We start from the raw sequence: 10,213 nt of genomic DNA on the forward strand, positions 1-10,213 counted from the left end.
CTAAAGAGGTTCTTAGGTCCAACAAACGAAAAAAGTGTCATGAACAGGTAGTGAATAGTTCTCTTCGCCGAAGCAAACGTTTAAATCTAGAAATAAGGCAAGTTGAGCAAGAACGCGACACTGAAGCTCATCGAGCTGCCCGTCAAGATGACGAGTACAGACGAGATGAGCAACAGCGTAATACTCAAGCTCATCGGGTAGCTCGAACGGATGTCCGATATCGACAAGCTGAGCAAGAGCGCGACACTGAAGCTCATCGAGCTGCTCGTCAAGATGACGAGTACAGACGAGATGAGCAACAGCGTAACACTCAAGCGCATCGAGTAGCTCGAATGGATGTCGAATTTAGAGAAGCTGAGCAAGAGCGCGACACACACGCTCGTCGTGTTACTCGAGAAAACGAGGAATATAGACGAAATGAACAGATGCGAAACAGTGCTGCTAGACAAGAATTACGATCGAAGCAAAAAGATTCATGGGACTTAACTGTACAAAATTATTTAAAAAATATTAAGGAAGGAAACACGCATCCTTGCCACTGCTGCGGTAGATTGTGGCACATTAATTCTATAAAAAAAATATCTAAGGATATTGCTTTAAACAAATATGGACAACTATTTGTGGATAATGTTTTCCATTTAAATCCAACTCAAAATTACGGAGAATTTTGTTCCACATGTGCAAGATATATTAACAAAGGTACTATACCTAGGCTTGCGAGGGCGAATGGTTTAATTTTTCCCTGTATTCCAGAAGTATTAAAAGACTTGACTCCTCTGGAAGAGCGTTTGGTAAGCCCACGCCATGTCTTTTTGAAAATTGTTCGCAGGGGTCAGGGTTTAGGATTCCAACATGGCCTTCAAGGTAACGTTGTTAATGTTCCAGTGCTAGTTAACAACATGGTCAGTGCTTTACCTCGGTCCGTAAATGACGACAACGTAATTACAGTTGAACTGAAACGAAGGTTTTGTTATAGGCACGGCCGCAAAGAACAAGTACGGCCTGAATTCGTGCGTAGGGCCGCGCAATATTTAGTACAGTGCGAGTTATTTCAGGAAAACGGTGTCGCACTAAATGTATCTTGGGCAGGTAATGATCCTGAAAATGAAACTAGATGTACATGCGATGCCGATGCTATCGACGAAGAGACTGTAGATTCTACGGAAGGTGTTGAACTTAACCCAGGAGGTACAGAAACACTTTTGGATAACAATCAGGATGTTATAGTACTGGCTCCCGGTGAAGGACAGCGCCCTATCTCTTTATTATTTGATGAGCATTTAGAGGAGTTGGCATTTATAAAAGTTCATTGCGGCGTCAAACGAGATTTTAAGATTAATTTGAGACATTCTGAAATAATTAAATCGGAAATATCAAGACAAGACCGACGAGCTGTTCGACCGGATTATCTTTTTACTGCTCTAAAAAAACAGCAAATGACAATTGTAAAAAATAGTATAACAACATGTCTTCGAAAAAAAACTGTTAAAGGAACACCAGTTTTAGCCAGTAATGTTCTAGATATGAACTATATAGATAATTTAGTTCAGCACGACGACGGGTATCGCGTACTTAGTGGCATTAGAAATTCTCCTTCACACTGGGAGGGAGAAAAGAAGAAGGTATTAGCCATGATAAGACAGTTTGGAGTACCATCTTTCTTTTTGACGCTGTCGGCTGCCGAAGTACAGTGGCTAGAACTTCTGGTAATGCTAAAGGAAGTTGTTGACGGTGAAACTGTTTCTTTGTATGAAGTCGAAAATCTAAGTTACGAAACGAAAGCGCGGCTCATTCAATCCGACCCGTTTATATGTGCCTCTTACTTTGAAACAAAGCTAAGGGAAATTCGTAAAACGTGGTCTTGTTCTTCCGGTCCTTTTGGAAAGTATGTTATTAGTCATTTTTACTATAGGATTGAATTCCAGCATAGGGGCTCGCCACATGCACATATGATGCTTTGGCTTGAGGAGGCACCTATTTTTGTACCCGGTGATGTTGAATCAGCTGAAAGAGTCGTCCAGTTTGTGGATAACATTTTAACTTGTGATAGCAATGAACTAACAGAGGATATTCTTCATGTTCAAAAACATAAACATACGCACACGTGTAGGCCCAAGCCGGACAAACTTTGCCGTTTTGATATACCGTTTTTCCCTTTAGATTCCACTCAAATACTAGTCGAACTTCCAAAGGATAATGCTTCTTATAAAAGGGTCAAAGATATTGCAAGAAGTATCCAAATTAAAATGCAAGATATTCCACCTGAAATAGAAACATTTACAGATTTTTTGGAATTCGTAGGTGTTACATATGAAAATTATATTTTAGCTATAAGAAGCACTTTAAAGAGGCCCAAAGTATTTCTAAAGCGGTCTCCAAAAGACACGTATATCAATGCATTTTCTAAAAAAATCATAGAGTTGCATAAAGCAAATATGGATATCCAGTATATAGTAGATCCATTTGCTTGTGCAGTTTATATTGTGGATTACATAAATAAGGCAGACAAAGGTATGTCACGTCTTTTACGTTCCGCCATAGAAGAAGCTAAAAATGGCAATAGCAGTATAAAGGAGTCCTTGCGTAGCGTTTCAAATGTTTTTTTGAACGCTAGTGAAATTTCTGCTCAAGAGGCCGTGTACTGTCTAGCAAGTTTTCCACTATCGAGAGCTAGTGAAGGAGAAATATATGTTAACACTAGTCTGCCACAGGAAAGAGTACATATTTTAAAAAGTACGCGTGAAATTCAAAATTTAGATCCTAATTCGGATGATATATTTCAAAAAAGCTTCATTGATTATTATACTAAACGACCAATTGCATTAGAAAATGTCAGTTTAGCCTATTTTGCAGCCTATTATTATTACTCGAAACGCCGGCCGGTCGCTAGTGCTACCTATCTAGATTCTAGTGACGACAATGACCATAGTCAAGAAATGGACGAAAACAACGGCAGTTGGCTTCCCCTACAAGACAATTTGGGATTTATAAGGCAAAAAATAAAACCCAGAATAATCCGTTTTCGCCGTTACAGTTATCATGAAGACCCAGATAACTTTTACCGAGAGCAAATAATGCTCTATATACCTTGGCGTAACGAGGAAGAGGAATTAATTAATCCTGATTTAGATTTAAAAAATATTTTTTTGCAACATAAAGATTTAATACAAAATGAAAGTGATCAGTTTAACAAGCTTGGAGGGCCAGACCAGTTCGAATCTTTATTGTTAGCTATAAGAGATGCTGATTCAAATGAGGAAAATGAGGAAATTAATGAGAGAGGGGTAAATGGGGTAGAGCCTTTCGGAGACTACGAATTTGAAACTCAAATCGGAGATGTTGCTGAGGACATTATTCCTGGCGGTCATGGTGGACCACAAATATGTGGCGATCCTTTAACTTTTATCGCTAAACCTCCGCAACTTTGTGAAGGTGATGTGCTTGATTTATGTAGAAAGTTAAATTTTGACCAACGAGACATATTACTACACGTCCTTGAAAACATGCGTAAGACATCTTCTCCTATTTATTTATTTATAAGTGGGGGAGCTGGAGTTGGCAAAAGTGTCTTAATAAGAGCTTTGTTCCAGTCCTTGACACTTCAGTTTAATAGGGAACCTGGCACGAACCCTGATGATTTAAAAATTCTCCTCACAGCGTTTACTGGAAAAGCCGCATTTGGTATAGGCGGACAAACCGTACACAGCGCCCTGGGCCTTCCAGTTTCGCAAGCAGGAAGTATTTTACCGGAACTTTCACCCAGTGTCGCCAACACATTAGCCACAAAATTGTCAAAAATGCGCCTTATTATTATTGATGAAATTTCCATGTTGGGTTCAAGAACTTTTCATCAAATCAATCGCCGACTACAACAAGTATTTCATTCATCTGTTTTATTTGCTGGCATATCTGTAATTGTTGTCGGTGATTTCAGGCAACTACCACCTGTCGGTGACAATTGGGTGTTTCAGCCTAGCTCACGAAATCCTCTTGCTGAATTATGTGGAACACCAATTTGGGATCTCTTTAGCTTAACGGAATTGCATCAAATAATGCGACAAAGAGATGATGTTGCCTTTGCTACAGCTTTAAATAATATGGCAAGTGGGACAATGACCGATGAAGATATAACACTATTTAAAAGTCGTTGTTTTAATAACAATACGTTGCCAGAGGAATCCCGAGGAGCCATTCATCTATATGCCAGCAATCGAGAGGTAGACAATCACAATAACGCAGTCTTATCAAGTATGACTACCGATGGAGCTATATCGAAAGCAATAGATACTGTTTGCGGTGAATTAAATTCCACAATGAAGCAAAAAGCTTTAGAGACAGTTTCCAAATTAACGACTCAGCAAACATACGGTCTTCCTTCGACTTTAGTTTTAAAGATCGGTGCTAAATACATGTTGACTGTTAATATAGATACTGCAGATGGCCTTACTAACGGATCTACTGGTAAACTATCAGCTATTGATTTTGCCATCAACAGGGCAACTGGTGAAAGACGGCCGTTGCGTATGTGGTTATCCTTCGATGATAATGTCATTGGCCAACACAAACGATGCAATGCAATCTCTTCGCTGCACCGTTATAAAAATAGACTGGACCAGGGCTGGACACCATTAGAACCGGTTACGTATACAGTAAAGCGGTATAAATCATCAAATTTACAGGTTCGGAGGAGTCAGTTTCCTGTTGTGCCAGCGGAAGCCATCACTATACACAAAAGTCAAGGTACAACCTTAGAGCGAGTGGTGATACATTTAAAACCTACAATTCAAAGATCAATGATGTACGTAGCGTGTTCTCGTGCAACTACTGCACAAGGTTTATTTATAGTAACTGATTCTTTCAAACCGCCACGCCCCCCTAGTTCTCAAGATTCTATAGTAAAAGAAATGGCTAGATTGCGACAGAAACTATTAGTTCCCGTTTTCCGATTTTTGAGGGAACTTCTTTAAATAAACATTTACCGGACATAGCCAGTGATCCACAAATATTATCATGTGACATTTATTTTGCATCAGAAACTTGGAGTTGCTTAAACGATAACTTCTCTTTACCCGGTTTCATAGAATTAATTAGAACAAATGGGCCGGAACAAACATCATCAAATCCTGGGTTTGGGGTTCTAGCATTTATTAAACCGAATTTGCCGATTACATCTCCTAAAAGCTACTTAGAGCAATCAAGTAGTGTTTCTGGACACATTGAAGGAGTCTCATTGGAGTATGATAATAAGAGATTATTTGCAATATACAGATCACCTAGGTGCTCCAATAATACCTTAAAAGAATTTATGAACAAATATATATTTAATGAACATTCTATGCCTACACTAATTTTTGGAGATTTTAACGAAGATTTCCTCAAACAAAACTACATACATAAATTTATGCAGAATGCGGGATATACACCTCTTCTCCAAAATTGTATAACCACTAGAGGTGAAACTCACCTGGATAATATATTTGGTAATTTTAATTGTGAAGCTGGTGTATATACTTCTTTATTCAGTTATCACAAGCCGATTTGGGCACGCCTATAGCACGGAATATTTATAAATACATATATAAAATTAATATTCATACATAAAAGTACAAGGCAAAATATCGGGAGAGTTTAGGCTCCATTCACCAGGTGTATAAATTGACATAATAAGTTTATTATATTTGCTGCTACGGAACCCTTTGTGCGCGAGCCCGACTCGCACTTGGCCGGTTTTTTTACTATACTTGGATGGCTTAGGGCTTCTATGACCTCGTGGATACTACGAGATGCTGATGGCTGCGACACAAACGAATTTATGTGTTTTCCACATATCCTTTGATAGCTCCCAGTCGCAAAGAAAGAAAGTGCACATAACAACTGAAAAAAATTAATGAAATTTCTTGAAACTATCAAAATAAAAGGTACTTAATCTGATAAGGAAACCATCCATAATTAAAGTCGGTTAATAACTCAAAACGTTTTTAAAGAAACCGTAAGGGAGAGAAACTTTGGACTTTAACATAGGGTACCTACCACTTGAAAGGGTGACATCATAAAAAATAATCGGGGATTAGATGACGTTATCGTTAGTGGTTCTATGTTCTATGCGAGGAAGTTATGTTACCTACCTACATAATGGAATGTTTTACAGAGTTATGGGAAAGTTATCCCAATATTCACACGGGATCGGGACTTCCGCAGATGAAATCACGGGACCGATGACTATTGTAACAGTAACTTTTCATGACATTATGAATACACATATAAAGCACTTAGATACATACCTTGACTCTAGCAGTTAATCCTCTTCGTCGACGTTGAGGTTTTTTAACTAAAACTTTAATGTCTTCCATCACTTGAGAAACTAGTTCTTCCGATAAACGGTAGCATTCAACAAAATTTTTATTTCGATTAATAATTTGCATTTCCCGAATGCTGGTACTTTGCCGGCGACTTTCTATTATATCCACAGCATTAGCTTCTCGTATTATAGCACTTAATATAAAATAACGCGCCATTTTAGTAAAAAAATATATAAAATTTGTATCAAATTTGTTCCACAACCACTAACTCACTCACGAACTCGGCACCTAATAGGCGAGTGAATTGCTGACAGGTGAATTCGTATTTGTAAATACTCGAACTCGACGTTCGAGGTGTAAAATTACCTTACAGAATGCCGAATTCATACTATAAACGTCAAAATCACAGACATGTATATTTAAGTAGACAACGCAAGTACCGCGATCTGTATGAAAACCAAGCGTGTCATATTTTTTGTACTGACCTTGACGCGTTATGACGTCACGAGCGCTTTTTAGTGATGTTAATTTCATTTTACGCTAAATCGATTAGGCCGCCACTCGCGCGGCGATTCTAGTATCGTCCTATCCCATCGAAGTAAATCGAAAGAAATCAGATCAAACTAGATCTATGTCTAAGAGGTAGTCAAATAAATGAATCGTAATCGATTACTAAATCGATTCAAGACAGAAAAATGATAATTACCATAGACAGAGGGATGATAAAATAAAGTTATAAACCTTTTAATATTCTAACAAGTAAACTAATGTGTTTTAGCTTTTTCTTACATATGCCCATTGAGTTACCATGTACTACGTACTAGAGAGGCCATCGAAAGAAAGTAATGAAACTGTCAATCAATCAATCTTTATGTCCCGTTGCATCGATCCATTTTCCTTTTATGTTCGGGTTACTTGGAAAACTGAAAAAACAAACATAGTCTAAGCAATAAGGAGTTTTCTTAAAAAACTCCCAAGATGACACTTTATAACTAATGGCGTCCATGTCATAATATTTATTTTTAGTACCTTTGTATTAAAATACTTAAAAGTTCTAGGTCAAGTCGTATTAAATGACAAAAAAAATCTATGCCTTTTTTTCTGAAAAATTGCTCCTTCAAATTATCATTTTTCTGTTCGATTATAAAATCGATTAGAATCGAGAACTGTTGCATCAAATGAACATCACTAACCACAAAATTGGACAGAAAAATGAGAACAGAAAAATGAGAAGACGCTATTCATTGCTTGTTATCATACGACGCGATCTTTACCGTGCCAAGTAAAAGCCGCAATGTATTCCGAATCATTTCGTATGATTTGGTATCCGTGTTTGTCACGATCGTTTTCCACAGATATTCTTTATTTGATTTTAAAATAAATAGTGCATATTCTGATTAGAAAATTACTTACCGGTGGAAGGAAACATCTATGCTAACTCGGCCACTCACCGCTGTGGAGTTTCTACAGTTTATAACGGCGCAATTCGGCATTTTACTTTATTCAGCTTCACGTCTTTCCTTGGCGAACTGCAAGCGCGGACTGAGTGTAGGCCAGCGTCAAGTAAGTTTCATAAACTTAGTTTGGACACGGGAAGTACATACACTCGCTTAGTCTATCTTGATACATGTCTGTGGTCAAAATACTCACTTAGCACAGTTCGCCTCGTCGCCGCTCTCGACGATGTGGCGCCACTAGTACTGTCGAGTTTTACAGAATACGAAATCGAAAACTCACCGCGGATTCCGCGTTCGAGTTTTTATAATAACCTTACAGAATAGCACTGCAGATTCCATTGGCGCAACGTAATTTTAAGTTTTCATTTTATATTCAATTAGCTTTATAGTTATTAATTGTTAAGACTTGCATCGAGCAAGACGTATTGTAATAAGTTTATATTAAAGTATTTCTAAGTGAATTCGTAGTTTTTTTTGGGGCCTCCGGCTGTCTGAAACATAATTTGTGTAATTGTTTATTTATTCTGAATCTTTAAGTTTATTGATTTTTATCCTTTACATAAGCTGTATTTAATAAAAAATGTTTAAAACTCGAATTTTCGAAATTTTTGATTTATAAGTTCTATGTAACGTTTTATAATTAAGTTATGGTATAATTAAATGTAGATTTCACTTTTGTACAGCTTAGACATTTTTCTGTATGGATACAGTGCCTTTCGATTTGAAGTTGGATAACATTTCATTTTATAGGTACTATTATAAAATTAAGAGCATGAAAGAAAAAAAAAAGCATTTCTTCATAATGCTATTGTTACCACAAAAAATATTTTCTTAATCGCAAATTTTAAGAGAAAATAAATTAAAATTAAAATTGATGTGGCGACGTTATACATACAGACGTTAGAACAAAGTCCACCATAAGAATGACGTCATTTAGGAATAAGACGATTTTTAAACATTAATAAAAACCTAAATATTTTCAAAAAGTAAAAATTACTGTTAGTTTTTATCTAGTTTTAATTAAAATAAAAATAAAAACAAGTAGCAAAAAATTTTGAAATGTTGTAATTTTGGAGCACCCTGTAAAGTCTGTATTTGTATGAACATAAGTGGAGATCGCGTCCACTTATTTTCATGCGTAAACGATGATATTCATACTCAACAGGTAACTTGGATTAACAAATAGGATAGGTTATATCCCGTAAATCCCACGGGAACGGGAACTATTTATTTATTGCACGCCTCATAAGCGAAGCGTTGAGGTGGGTACTACTGTCACTTCGCGCAAAACATCTGATTTTTCAAACTTAAAATGTCTTTATGTATCATACATTGCACTTGTAAGATAATAAATACACACACATATTAAGAAAAAAACACTATTTTTAACATTCATGATATTTTTGATGTCATTTTTGTTATTTAAACTAGTTAAAAAACAGTTTAAAAAAGTTCTGTCTTGGACGTCCGTGTGTCTGTATGTGCGGAGGATTTTCTTGTTAACACGATAGCGACCGAAATACTTTACTAATCGAGTCTTTTTTTTTCTCTTACGCTTGAGTATGCTCAGGAATAGAACCCTTTCATTTTTCAGGGTCTGATTCGATGTGGTTTAATTGTTATTAAATAAACAAAAATAATAATTAATAAATAATTATTTAAAAAAAATTATGAGGCGTGCACTTTTGGATTTTCCAAACTTTTTTCGTTTATTTCTATCTGAATAACCTATCAAAAGTAACATTCAATTGTGTAAATTTTATTTATTACGGATTCAACATCAAACAACTCTACGGTAAGTATCAAGGTGCGTATTAACTATAGAGCTATTATTTATTACCTTACCTATATGTTATAGCTAATTACTGCTGGGCGCTGCAGCTGGCTGCGATTTCGTCCATGTATCTACTGAAAGGTTTCATGACATAATATGAGCACAGGGGAATAAAATAAAAAGACCAGTATGTACATCCAAAAATATTTATTTCAATGATTACAAATTATCCTTAATCTAATTTTGAAAATCTAACACTGAATTAGATTCCTTACAATATTATTCAAATTAATAACAAAATAACGTATTTTACGACAAATTAATATTGAACTAATTATGTAGTTAAAACACGAAAGCGCATTACCTTATTATACCAGCTGCATTAACCAAAAATTTTATATGATAATAAGTATAATATTTTCAACTGATATCAAAATGTACGAAAAATAGTACTTAATAAGTAATTGAACTGAGAACATAATTTAATATTCACACAAAGCTGTATTGTTTCGATATACGTTGTTTTTATTGTAAACTGCATTACATATTTTGATAAAAAAATACTGTAAAACAACAGATGATGAAATTTTCAAAATGAAAAAAAAAATACAAATTTGCCGCGCAATCGACATTTGACAGCTCTACGACTGAATGAGGCGGTTAAAAAAGTTTGTATAATATTA

The sequence above is a fragment of the Colias philodice genome, chromosome 32, assembly GCF_061535455.1.
Source record: "Colias philodice isolate Cphi_HAF_F1 chromosome 32, ilColPhil1 Martin Lab GWU primary, whole genome shotgun sequence".
NCBI classification, from domain to species: Eukaryota; Metazoa; Arthropoda; class Insecta; order Lepidoptera; family Pieridae; genus Colias; species Colias philodice.